This window comes from Sorex araneus, chromosome 1 (genome assembly GCF_027595985.1).
Source record: "Sorex araneus isolate mSorAra2 chromosome 1, mSorAra2.pri, whole genome shotgun sequence".
In the NCBI taxonomy this organism is placed as follows: Eukaryota; Metazoa; Chordata; class Mammalia; order Eulipotyphla; family Soricidae; genus Sorex; species Sorex araneus.
In genome coordinates this window covers 187,309,383-187,323,594 of record NC_073302.1, presented here as the reverse complement: position 1 = coordinate 187,323,594, position 14,212 = coordinate 187,309,383, and positions in this window count along the sequence as shown.

The following is a 14,212-nucleotide window of genomic DNA, read 5'->3' as shown; positions in this document are numbered from 1 at the left end:
CTCTCTGCTCTCTCCTCTCTTTCTCTTTCTCTCCTCTCTTCTCTCTCTCTATCTCTCTTTCCCTCTCTCTCTCTCATCTCTCTTTGGGCATTGTTAACCTGCCTCTTTAGACTTCATTGTTTTCTTATACAATAGAATCCAGAATCCTGGTGTGTTTCTTTACTGATCTAATCCTGGATGTGTCCAAGACCCCTGGTTTTATTTTTAGTAGTGCATATTAAAACTTAGATCTGGGTTTCTGGGTTTCAGGAATACTTCTTGCTTCCTGGAGTGTGATGCTTCAGGTACTTGAAAACCTTAAGTTTATGTTACTTATCTCACTTAAAGTTAGCATGGCTGAATATTTGTTAACATTTTTCATTTTATAATTTCACCTTTTTTCTTGCACATGAAAAATGCCAACTATCAATAGCACATTTTACTTGCTTTAGTTTACAATTTGAATACAACTGACATAAAAGTACAGCACCAATGGATGTGTTTATTAGCCAATATGTTTATGAACAATAAGTTTCTAAAAATATAAGATTTTTTTCTGGTTTAATTTTTAAACAATATTTCACTGTGACACATATTGTGAGTGGTGCTCAAAAACTACATGATTTATTTTCTGTTGTAATGGTACTTTTTAGTCCACAGTTAAGTTTCACTCAACTCACTCCAATTTCATCTCCACATTTTGTTTATCAGTGTCGCTTTACTTTCACCTTGCCAATAGCTAGTTGGGTGCTCTTGCTCCTTACTTTTACTTCTTCTTGTATAACACAGCTGAAAATTGCTGAGGAGAAAATGTAATCATCCTTGTTAAATTCAATATGCATTGATGTCTGCAACTGAACCAATCTCTTAATATGTTTGCTCACTTATGCTTGACTTCTGAACATGATTCCAATTACCCCCTGCTATTATTCCCCTTTTATATCTTTTGTGGAACTTTTATGTATAACAGCTATCTTCTTTTGTTTTATCAAGTTAAAGCTAATAGTGTGATTAATACTTAAGTTATGGGTTTTTGGAATTGGAAATCTGACTTTTTTTCTGAATCAACCCTCATTATTGAAAGTTTAGAGATTTTAACAAGATTATCAAAGTTTAAATTCAAAGCCACAGAACGAAATGACATATGCTAGATTATGTAATAAATCACTTGGTAAAGGGGTTGAATCAACCTGTACTAGGGTGTAAGCACTGCCTCCAAACCCTCCAGATACCAGTCGATCTTCACAGTAATTCTCACCTACAAAGGAAAATGGTACAATTGTTTACTTCATACTTCAGGGGAGAAAGATGAAATGGTTACTTCCCCAGCCCACTGGATAACTAGAATATTTACTAATGACAGTTTCTTTCCACTTTATTTCTTAATTAAGTGTTCACTTCTAGTCTTTTAAATTTCTGATGCTGTAAGGTTTTATTTCTTATATACTGACATGTGTTTTCCCAATTCATACCAAATACTTGCTAATTTCTGCTCCTTTTTTTTTAACTTATGAACGTTCATGTTTGCAGTGCCCATTCTCCTCCACCAATGATCCCAGTATCCCTCTCACCACCCCCACCCCCCGACACCCCACCCTGCCTTTGTGGCAGGGCATTCCCTTTTGTTCTCTCTCCTTTTGGGTGTTGTAGTTTGCAATAGAGGTGTTGAGTGGCCTGGCCTTCATGTTTGGTTTATAGTCTACTTTCGGCACACATCTTCCAACCCGAAGGTGTCCTCCCAGCACCCTTTACTTGGTGTTCCTTATCTCTATCTCAGCTGCCTTTTCCCCCAGCATGTGAGGCCCATTTCCATTTGTAGGGCAGACTTCCTGGTCCTTATCTCTACTACTCTTGTGTGTTGGTCTCCCACTCTGTTACTTTATGTTCCACTGATGAGTGTGATCTTTCTATGCCTGTCTCTCTCTTTCTGATTCATTTCACTTGACATGATACATTCCATGTTGATCCATTTGTATGCAAATTAATTTCTGCTTACCGGAGTTCATTAATACAGGTGCTACTGTAATGTTCCATGAAATATTCTGGTAATTGGATTTCTTTTCGGACAATATGATGTTAGCACAAGAGTTAGTACATACTGAGGATAAGACTTCAAATATCGACTGTTGCATGTTCTGAGTGAAACAATTTTCTGCATCTCCTTCCTCATCAGACTAAAAAGAAGATTTGTCAAAATAATAGCTGCACAGTAAGTGTCAAAAGTTAGCTGGCTGTGTTTTAGCAAAAATCAATTTATCATAGCACCTTATTAAACTCAGGGTAGTCTGTTATGTTCAAGTACACCTGATACTTTGCAAAGACCAGATATAGGAATGAAGAAAGAAGATGATGGAAACCACTAGTGTGAACTTGGCATCAGTTTGGCAATTCTATTTTGGATATAAAATTGTTTCTGCTTTGTTTTTTTGTTTGTTTTTGATTAATCTCAGAAGGAAGAGGTGAATATCGTTATTTCTCTCTTAGCTTTTCTTATCATGATAGTTTTTCTAATTGTCAGGGAATAATAAAAAGATTCATCTGAATTCAGTCAGAAACTTAGTGTATGCTCCTCAAATATTATTTGAGAACCAAGAAAAATGACCATAGGTTATATTCATGGGCATTGAATATAATATGATTTACGCATAAACCATGATTTCATGCACAATCTGGCTTTTGCATGTGGCACTGCTAATAAGAAAACTAGGTTTCTGGTTTCGACTCTGATATTACTTTCAGCTCAGATTCTGAATGCAATATCCTCAAAAACTCTTTATATCCCTCCTACTTTAGTGTATTAGTATTTGGGTACTATTATGTATGTAAGTTAATTTAGTATGTTTTGGGGAAAGTCTTGAGCAACCCATCCATAGATGCACTCATCATGATATTGCAGTTCCCCTTGGCATGTTTATGTAAGAAAAAGTACATAGTTATATTCAGGGACTTGAATGTTACAAAAGATTCAGAGTCATAATATACTTTCACATAATTGCTTTCCAAGTCTCAATTTCTCAATAAATTTCATACAAGAACTCTTAGTTGAGGAGATTTGCTGAGCCTTCTCTGTACTTCATTACAGTACTACTTTGTTTGTGGATTGATTTCCTACCCAATCTATTTTGGTGCAAACTGTAACGAGATTCTTATAGGCTTCTTCACTTTAACACCATGACCTAACTTGACTAGACTGAGCCTGTCACTTTGTTCCTTAAATAGTAATTTGATTCTCGTGTCTTGTAAATTTCTAATACTATTAGGAGAGGATATATAAGTCAGTACTTCATCTTTGATCTATGTCACTTGTGTTTACCAGAGTAAGAATAATGCTGAAATATGAAAATATTATTATCTAACCCAGTATATGGTTCTTATTGTCCTGACTTTATCTGGAATATATACATTTTCAAAGTTTTATTTAGAAGATCTTATTTTTAGGACATTTATTAGTATCAAGTGTCTAAGAAAGGGATTCCCCCAGCAACTTATGCTAAGACAAGGATTTGAGAATAAAAGGCTATTTAGTGTTTAAAAATCATTGGTAGGAAGTGATTCAGATATCCAGTGAATATTTTTAGTGAGGCCACATAAACAGAACTTCTTATGGAAACTGTGAAAGGCAAAAAAATAACTAAAACTCAAGATAAGTGGCTTCTGATACCTCCCAAGGGGAATCCATATCACTTTTCTTGTCTTATTCAGGTATTATCTGGACAAAAGGCAGAAACCTTGGTCATAGTATTAATGAGAATAGTTACATAGTTTCATGCATTTTTTTTTTTTTGCTTTTTGGGTCACACCCAGCGATGCTCAGGGGTTACTCCTGGCTCTGCACTCAGGAATTACTCCTGGCGGTGCTTTGGGGACCATATGGGATGCCGGGGATCGAACCTGGGTCGGCCGCGTGCAAGGCAAACGCCCTACCCGCTGTGCTATCGCTCCGGCCCCAGTTTCATGCATTTTTTAAGAAGAATGGCACACCACAGTAATTTATTTAAAATAGTAAGCATGTAAACACATATTTGAACAAATAAGTAGTACAACACAGAACAGAACTGTTTTAAAGATAAATTTTAGACAAATGCACTGATATGCATCTGAAATGCAAACAATTATAAAGAAAGATGCCTTGTACTGTGTTGAAAAAAGTACAGCACTGTCTGTAGCATTGTTGTCCCGTTATTCATCGATTTGCTCGGGCAGGCACCAGTAACGTCTCCATTGTGACACTTGTTGTTACTGTTTTTGGCATATCGAATACACCACGGGTAGTTTGCCAGGCTCTGCTGTGGGGGCAGGATACTGTTGGTAGCTTGTCGGGCTCTCTGAGAGGGATGGAGGAATCAAACCCGGCTCGGTCACATGCAAGGCAAATGCCCTACCTGCTATAGCTCCAGTCCTGCTGAACAAAGTATTCATAATAAATAATTTTTGTAATATCAATATATGAATTTGTGCACTAATTTTTCAGGCATTTACACAAATGTTCCATTTTTGTACACACCACTGTGTGAGCTTGTCATTTAATAATCATACTAAAACAAAAGTAAAAAAATACTTGTGTATTTCATCTGAAATATAATCTCTCTATATGTGTATGATATACACCAGTTTAATTCCTGCTGTTCATAAAATGTGACAGGTCAAAAAAATTGAATTATGTGGGATAAAAGGCTCAAAGGATAATATTGAATATATTTGCTGCAATCACTCCACATTTGGCAGAAAGGCTTAATAAAAGAGCATTTTAAACCACTCAAATATTGTTTTAAGTCCCAGTGACATGACATAAACTCTGTGCCTCAATTTATTAAGTGGCAGAATTGGAAAGCTTTGTCTGTACTTTCAGGTTGTTAGAGGATGAAAAGAGATAGCATATAATTTTGCATTTGGCTAGGTCTTCACTTAGCTTTCCCTGTTTTCAGTAAGTGCTCTTAAGACTCTTCCCTTATTTGCTACAATAATAAGAGAATAAGAGAATAAGAGAATTGCAATAATAAGAATAATAAGAGAATTGCAATACTCTTTGCATTGACTAAGAAAATTCTAAATGGGTGGGTGAATGAGCAACTATTCAGCAGGACAAGCCTGAAAGAGAAAATCAAAATTAGAACTTAAAGACTGGAAAAATATTGCACTTTGTATAAAAAATAAGTAAGGCAAGGATAAGTTTTGAGAATATTATACAAAATGCTCATGCAAATTGAAGACATGTACTAAAAGCAGTCATAGGGGAAAAAGTGAAGGATGTAGGGGATAACTCAAGTGAAAAAGTATTTTATCAACAAATATATGGAAATGGATTTAATTTATCTAAAGGGAAATTAAGCACAAATTAATTGGTTACTAATTGCTATTGATTATTGCCCCTAAACTTCTCTAGAATTGCTCATGTCAGTTCTTTCCACTCTAACACCAAGAACTTCATTCTGTTCACTTTATTTTTACGTTTGCTATAATCGCCTTCTAATGCTGCTTCTTCTAATTTGCAATCTTAGCTATATTCTAAAAAATGCAGTCATAGGACTGGAGCAAAGTACAGCAGGCAGGAGTACAGCAGGCAGGTGTTTGCCTAGAAACGTGGCCAAACTGGCTGTGACCCCAGGACCCCCGTATCCTTCCCCAAGCCTTGTCAGGAGTAAGCCCTAAGTACTGCCAGTTGTGACCCCTAAAACCAAGCCAAAAATGTAAGCATATCACCCATACACTTTCATTTACAATCGGATACTTTTAGTTAAGCTAAATTTATTTCACTGGGATTCCTTTTTTTTTTCATTTATCCTCATATTCTTACACAGCCTCATATCCTAAATTTAATTTCTCAGAAATAACGTGTCACTCCCAGCAGGGGGGTGGGGTGGGGCTGTGAGCATCCTGTTTAGGAGTCGTCTCCCTATCGCTGGTTAACTTGCTTAGTTCCTGTATCGCTTAGTCCAATGTAAGTGCCCTCCAGTCTTGAGTTAAATGCAGTGACCTCCAACATCGGGTTATGTTTTATTCTTAAGTGTCTCATTAGCACATCTGAGATTAGTCATCTCATTAGAGTTATTTGTCTGTTAAAATTTACTCCATTAGTGCAGATTTTTCAAGGAAAAATAGGTGGGTCTGGATTATCTTTAGTGCTCTAATCTCTTATAATTCTAACAAATTAAGTGGTATAATAAATATTCGATAACAATTGTTAAATTAATGAATATAGATGACACTGTTTTGACCAATAAATACAAAACATTATTTTTAGTGCTCATAAGAATATTTGCATAATTCAGCTATAGAAATAAGTTAAAGAGGAAGCATTAATAAATTTTAGTAAGAAAATATTATGTGGCCAATAGGAATGATATTCACTAGGTAAAACTTCATAAAGATATTTAAAAAATTACTAGTCAACCTAAAATTACTCTAAGATATTGCGAATAGAAGATAAGTGAAACTATAGACTATGTGAAAATTTACTAATTTTAAATTTCAAAATTATGAGACCTACTCAAAACTCTCAAAACTAAAGATAGTATGGTCTTAAAGCATGAGATAGAAACTATCCTACAAGTAGGAAAAATTAAATGGCAGCAAATTTCACATCAGTTTACCACAGAGACCAAGCACATTTGTCAAGTGATAAAAGAAGAAAAAAAATGCCCTGTTACTAAGAAAACATAAATGTGGGCCAGAGCAATAGTACAACATGTACAGCGTTTGTCTTGCACATGACCAACCCAGGTTTCATCCCCAGCATCTCATATGGTCCCCCAGCACCACCAAAAGTAATTCCTCATTGTAGAGTCAGGAGTAACCCCTGAGCATTGCCAGGTGTGACCCCAAAGTCCTTCAAAAACACAAAACATAAATGTCAGATAAGAATATATTTTTTAATTCTTACTGCTCCTCTTTTCAACTATTTTCCACTACAGTACACAAAATTCAAAAATGACATAGAAAAAATAGCTCCTACCAATGTCACAAAAGATTATTATACTTATTTGTGATTTGTATTACTTAGAGATTGCAAAAAAAAGATAAGCTTTTATTTCTAAAGTTAACAATATAGCAGTGGTTTTTGTCATCTTTGAAAAGTTCTCTTTTGTTGTATGGCTTTGAGTGATTCATTTGAATGTTCAAGAAACAACTGCTTAGTGGTATCCTGTTAACTTTCAGAACTAAAACAATAAATTTATAGTAAAATTATAATTAAATCATCTTAACTATTTGTAAGTAAAATTCAGTAAGATTATCTTCATATTGCTGTTCAACGGATCTTTAAAATTCGACCCCATTTTCACTGATTTTTTTTCACACACCCTGCTCTCCTGTCATTGATAGCCTTTCTTAATTTTTGTTTCTAAGACAATTTATACAGCTTTTGATAATATGAGTGAGGCACACTGGTCCAATTGTGACTGGTTCGTTTTGTTTAATATGATTGCCTTGAGTTTCATATATGACAGAATTTCAGTTTTAAAGACTACAGATTTTCAGATTTTTTTAATAATATTCTTGGATGTCCTAGATGCTGCCCAGAGACACAGGCAGGTGCGTGTTTGTCAGTGTGCAGATCATTTCAACATGAAAGTCGACCAAAAGCTTACATTCGGCAGACTGGGAACACCTGTAAAGGCGATTAGAGGGCACCCTAAAAAACCTCTGTCCCTCTTGGAGAGCCCAGCAAGCTACCGCGAGTATCTTGCTCACATGGCAGAGCCTGACAAGTTCCCCATGGCACAATCAATGCACCAAAAACAGTAACAATGATGGTCCTCATTCCCCTGAACCTGAGAGAGCCCCCAGTATGTCATCAGGCTACACTAGCATGAGACAGGGATGAATAGAGATGCGACTGGCACCTACTTGAGCAAATTGATGAACAATGGGATGACAGAGACAGTGAAAGTGACTCAAACTAAGCTCAAAATAAATTTATAGACCTTTTTAATATCCAAAGGAGAAAGGAGGGGCATAATGGAACAATGTATTTTGTTCTATGAACTTTAAAAATAGTCTATGAACATACAATACAATGACAACTTTACAAAGAAAATAAGAATTAAAAAAACTAAAATAACGAACTTGAAAAATATTATGATTTCCTAGTAATTTTAACACATGATTATCTAAAAACAGTATTTTAGAAGTTTCAGGAACCAGAGAGATTGTAAAGCATGGTAAGTTGGCTGATTAGCATCTAGCCAGACCTGGTTTGACACACAGCAAGACATATATTCCTCTGAGTACCACTGGTGTGATCCCTGAGCACAGCATCAGGATTAAGTCCTGAGTACAGCCAGGGAAATTCTAATGGGAAATTAAATAAAATTTAATTTTATTAAAAGCATTTCATTGTTTTTAATTTAATCTCAGAGAAAGAGAATGAGAGAGATGAGATGATAGAGAAATTTCAAAATTAGAAAAAATGGGGTGTACTATGAGAGGTAACAAAATAAAAGCTGACATTTAAACTATAGAAATTTGGCTAGTGCTAATAAAAGCCTCGAATAAAATGACTATCACTCTACAACTAAGAGATATATTAGGTGTAAATAGATAAAGATAAGTTTAGAAAGATCTAATTGTATAAACATTCCAAGATACATAAATTGCACCTCAGAACTGAAATGCTGTTTAAAAATACCATTTTATAATCTATACGTATAAAAGATGAGATCAAGGAAATTTTTGGAAAATACAACATGTCTAGCAATGGAGATGTTACTGACCCGCTCGAGCAAATCGATGAACAACAGGATGACAGTGCTACAGTGCTCATCACAGGATAGCTAAAACTTAAGGAATTCAATTGTTGTGATATAGGATGATAAAAAGTGAAGAAGCACATTTTGGAAAGTGAGAAATCACGAGTTTGTATTCTCAGTTATTATGTTTCAGATCCTGTGTGATACATAGGTGGACAGAGCTTGGGGTGAGGACAAGGGTGAAGATGTGCTCGGGACAGTTGTCAGAACATAGGTGACATTTGAAGTCAGGAGACAAGAGGGCATTTAGAAGAAAGATTAGAAAATAAAAAGAGCAAACACAAAGAAACAAACTCTAACTGATCCCAGCTTTCAGAAGACAGATAAGAAGCCATCAAAGGAGAATGGAAAAAATTATCTAGAGTAAGAGCATTAGGAATAATAAAGTCAGAGTTTGGTGTCTTGAATGTCAAAAGCAAAAGGAGAGTTGAGAGGGGGAGAACGTGCGCATGCTCTGGGCTGTTTGCCGTATAGGGACAGGAGCCGGGAACTTGTTAGTTCAAACTTGAGATGACCTGAGAAAGAAATTTTGTCCTTTTAATTGCACACATAATGGATAGTTGATATACCTGCAAATTCCCTTTTGTTAGGAAAAGAGCACTGTGTGTGTCATGAATATGTCAATGAAAGTTAGAATATGTATGTAAAATAATAAGTATTTCAATTCTAGAGTGACAGGGAAGAAAGATCCCCAATGATGTGCTGTATTTTTACTACTAGTCGACAAATCCTGCTCAGATCGGGACTGGGCCTCTTCTGCCCAGATCTCCCATTTTCCAGTAGCTAGGCGGTCACACCTAGGGACTGCCCCTGGCATCGTGGAACTTGCTTTTAAGATATAAGAATTTATAAGATATCTAATAGCCTACTTCTCCCTCTGGGAGAGCCTGGCAAGCTACTGAGAGTTTCCTGCCCACATGGGAGAGCCTGACAAACTCCCCGTGGTGTATTCATATGCCAAAACCAGTAACAATGATGGGTCTCATTCCCTTGACCCTGAAAGAGCCTCCAGTGTGGCATCATTGGGAAGGACGAGTAAAGAGAGGCTTCTCAGGGCTAGGACAAATGGAGCCATTACTGAGACCGCTTGAGAAATTTGACAATCAACGGGATGATGATGATGATGATGATGATGATGATGATGATGATGATGATGATGATGATGATGGTAATGGTAATGAGTCAACAAATCCAGACTCTTTGAGGACTTGCATTCAATGCTGAGATCATCTCCACTACTAAAAAATTAGTCAAGCTTTCTCCTACCTTATCTGGTAGACATGGATCAGAGTAATTGGATGTGTAGACAGGATTTGCTGCACTAGCCTGTGTGCAAGAGGAAAAGGATAGCAAGCAAAGATAGATTTGTAACATGAGTAGGTGAGCGAGCAAAATGAAATAATTGTAGTACTGTTGATGAGTTCAATTTAATGATGTACAATCATAGTGTACCAATTCCTATAGGGGAAAAATAAGTGATAACAGGATACAGAAATGAAATCTGTGAATATATAGAGACATTTCAAATGTAGAACAGGATAAAAAGAGAAAACTTGTGAATATTTCAAGACCGAATAATAAAAAAAATTAAGTCCATAAACTCATAGTAAATAACATGCTGTATTTTGTGTGTGATCCAATACAAGTTAAATTATTCATAATCCATTTTAATTATTCTCAGTTCTTTTGTTTATTTTTTATTTTTTGCTTTTTGGGTCACACCTGGCTATGCACAGGGATTAACTCCTAGATCTGCACTTAAGAATAACTCCTGGTGGTGCTTGGGGGACTATGTGGGATGCTGGGAATCGAACCTGGGTCGACTGCATACAAGGTAAACTCCCTACCTGCTGTGCTGTCACTCCAGCCCCATTTTATTTATTCTTAAGGGATCTGTTATCATCATACAATGAATATATTCACTTTTCTCCTAAATTCTGCCTACTTGGTCTCCAGAAACTAAGAATGAGGCTTTTAAAGATGCAGATTTTTTCAAATTTTGTCTATTACAGATTTTAATTATAGGAGCATTCAAGTATGTGTATAATAAGTGTATGTGTATAATAAGTGTATGTGTATAATAAGTGTATGTATATAATAAGTGTGATTAATAACTAGTTTTTAAGTAGGCAAAGATTCTTTCAGATCACTATTTCCTATTTCTATGTAATAGACCACTGTTTGCTGCTAATACATTATTGATATTGAAGCTTAAGTGTATTTTAGAGCAAGAAAATTGATTGGAGGCTTATAATTCTTGATAATTTGTTTCTTGTTTAACAAAAGATATTTTTTCATTAAAAGCATCTTAAAGGAAAATCAGCATCTATTCAACTTCTGAAAAACACTACTGCATGATCTGCTCCCTTTGATTTAGCATCCAATATTTTCTCAAAATGTGACTTGCTGAAGTGGACAGGTTTTAGTCCATCAGTGACTTCCCTGTCAGACTCACTCAGATGCCAAGTTATTACTGATTTTATGACGTCATTGGTGGTGTAAGCTTAACCGCTTGTTAGAAAATCATGGTATGTACTGTCCAATTCACACTTCATCACCAGCAATAAAAGTTTTGGAATCAGAATGTATTTTCGGCAACATTTTGATCCATAATGTTTGTGTGAGTGCAGGGAATTCACCTTGGTTTTGAGAAGTTCATAACTTCTGCTGATGATAATAGCAATGTTTTTCTCTTTCTTTTTTCTTTTCTTTTAAAATATATTTTTATAGTTGTTCACAATATTTGATTACATTTAATATTCAAATACCAATCACTATATCCTACATTGTCCTTGGGCTTGGAAGGTTTCTTATGATAGGTCTGCTGTGAATCTAAGGGGTGCTCCTTTGATCTTGCTGCTTGCAGTATTGTGTCTCTATCCATGGCATCCAACATTCTGACTATGATATGCCTTGGGGAATTTTTATTTGGGTCCCTTTTAGCTGGCACCCTTCAGACTCCTTGCATCTGGATGTCCCCATTCTCTAGCTCTGGGAATTTCTTGGCAATAATGTCTTTAATTATGGTTATTTTTTTTATTGGGATTGGTTCCCTATGGTTCTGGTAGTCCAATGATTCTTATGTTGTTTCTCTTCAGGTCATCCCCTAGGACTCTAATTCAGTCTAGAGCCATTTTCAGGTCTTTTTCCATTATTTGTTGTTGCCTATATGCTTTCTGCAGCTTGTCTTCAAGCTCACTGATTCTGTCTTCGGCTGTGGTCATTCTACTGTTGAGGGCTCCTACTGAGTTTTTTTTATTTCATCTACGGATTCTTTTAATTGTGTGACTTCTGTTTGTAGTTTTGAAATTTCTGCTCTCATTTCTTCCTGTATTATCTTGGTGGACCGTTCCAATGCTGCATCCATATCCTTCCTTAATTTATTGGATGTTCCTTCCATAGTTGCTTTGAGTTCGTCAACCATCTTCACGATTTCCTCTCTGAATTCTTTATCTGAGAGGAGGTTGTATTTCTGGGAAGTTGATGCTGGGGTTGCTGAGATCCTCCCTTCCATCTCTTCAGGTGGTGAGGATTTTCGCTGTTTTGTCATGTTGTTATGGGCTTTACTCTCAGGCGCTCTCCTTAGCTTGAGAGGGGCCTCAACAGAAGACATGGGGCTATGATCATTCTACAAAGGACTTTATGTGCAGCTTGATGTGTTCACTGACAGTTTTTGTGAAATTAGGATAGGCTAGGCTAGTTGAATATAAACACATAGTGACTAAGATGACCAGGGTATTCTTCAGAGGAATAGATTCTATCAATTGTGGCTGAAGCACAATACATGAAAAAGTGCTCTGCATCACTAGTCATCAGGGAGATGCAAATCAAAACAACCATGAGATACCACCTCACACCACAGAGAATGGCACACATCCAAAATAACAAAAGCAACCACTGTTGGAGAGGATGTGGGGAGAAGGGGACCCTTCTACACTGCTGGTGGGAATGCAGAATGGTCCAGCCCCTTTGGAAAACAATATGGACGATTCTCAAAAAATTAGAAATTGAGCTTCCATTTGATCCAGCTATACCACTTCTGGGAATATATCCTGGAGAAACAAAAAAGTATAGTCGAAATGACATCTGCACTTATATGTTCATCGCAGCACTGTTTACAATGGCCAGAGTCTGGAAAAAACCCGAGTGCCCGAGAACAGACGACTGGTTAAAGAAACTTTGGTACATCTATACAATGAAATACTATGCAGCTGTTAGAAAGGATGAAGTCATGAACTTTGCATATAAGTGGATCAACATGGAAAATATCATGCTAAGTGAAATGAGCCAGAAAGAGAGGGACAGACATAGAAAGATTGCACTCATCTGTGGAATATAGAACAACAGAGTACAAGACTAATACCTAAGAATGGTAGGATATAATACCAGGAGGTTGGCTCCATAGCTTGGAAACTGGCCTCACCGCTGGGGGAAAATCATCCCAGATAGAAAGGGGAACACAAAGTAATATGTGATTGGAGATCCTGTGAGAAGGGAGATGCATGCTGAAAGTAGACTAGAGACTGAACAGGATGACCACTCAATACCCCTATTTCAAACCGCAACACCCAAAAGGAAAGAGAGATATCAAATTGGAATGCCCCACCACAGAGGCGGGGTGGGGTGGGGGGATGGGACTTTGGGAGTGGGAGGGATACTGGGTTCATTGGTGAAGGAGAATGGACACTGGTGGAGAGATGAGCTCTTAAACATTGCATGAGGGAAAAACAAGAATAAAAATATGTGAATTTGTAAAAAAAAAATCAATCCCACCACCACTACACGTTCCCAATTTCCATATTTCCATCTCAAGCCCCCAAACCCCACGTTGCAGGCAGAACTGAAATAATTTATTTGTAATGCTGTTATGAATAATCTGCTAAAAATGATGCAAGAAAGGTTTCTTAGGGAAAAGTGTGTGAAGACTGTTGTGTTTCACCCAGGAGCCATAAGTCCTTCTATAAGAGATTAATGCTGCTAAAGGTGAGACTTGTGTGCTTCTACCCATATCTGTATAAATATATTTCTCCTTCAGATTGGTTGCCTTCTACCTTAAGCCCCATTAATGTGAGGTGCTACTTTTGATATATCAGTGGTGCAAAGTATGAGATATCTAGGAACAGATTCCCTCATGGGTGAGGCTTGTCCAAGCACGAGGAGAGTGGCCGTGGGCTTGGCAGCAGTTGAGTTCTGGAGGTTTTTGGCTGCGGGGGCTGGATCCCTTGGGGCGGGGAAGACCTCACCCGCCCACCTCTGGGGTACCCCACATGGCACAGCCGCGCATGGGGTATGGAGGCATGGTTCCAGCTTCTGTTCTGTGCTCTCATCCTAGAGATTTATATCGAGTCTCTCTTTTCTTTTCTTTCTTTCTTTCCTACTCTTTTATTCTCTTTTGGCCTTTGGGTCACACACAGATACGCTCGGGGGTTTCTCCTGACTCTGCCAAGAGAAATCACTCCTGACAGTGCTCAAGGATGATATAGGAT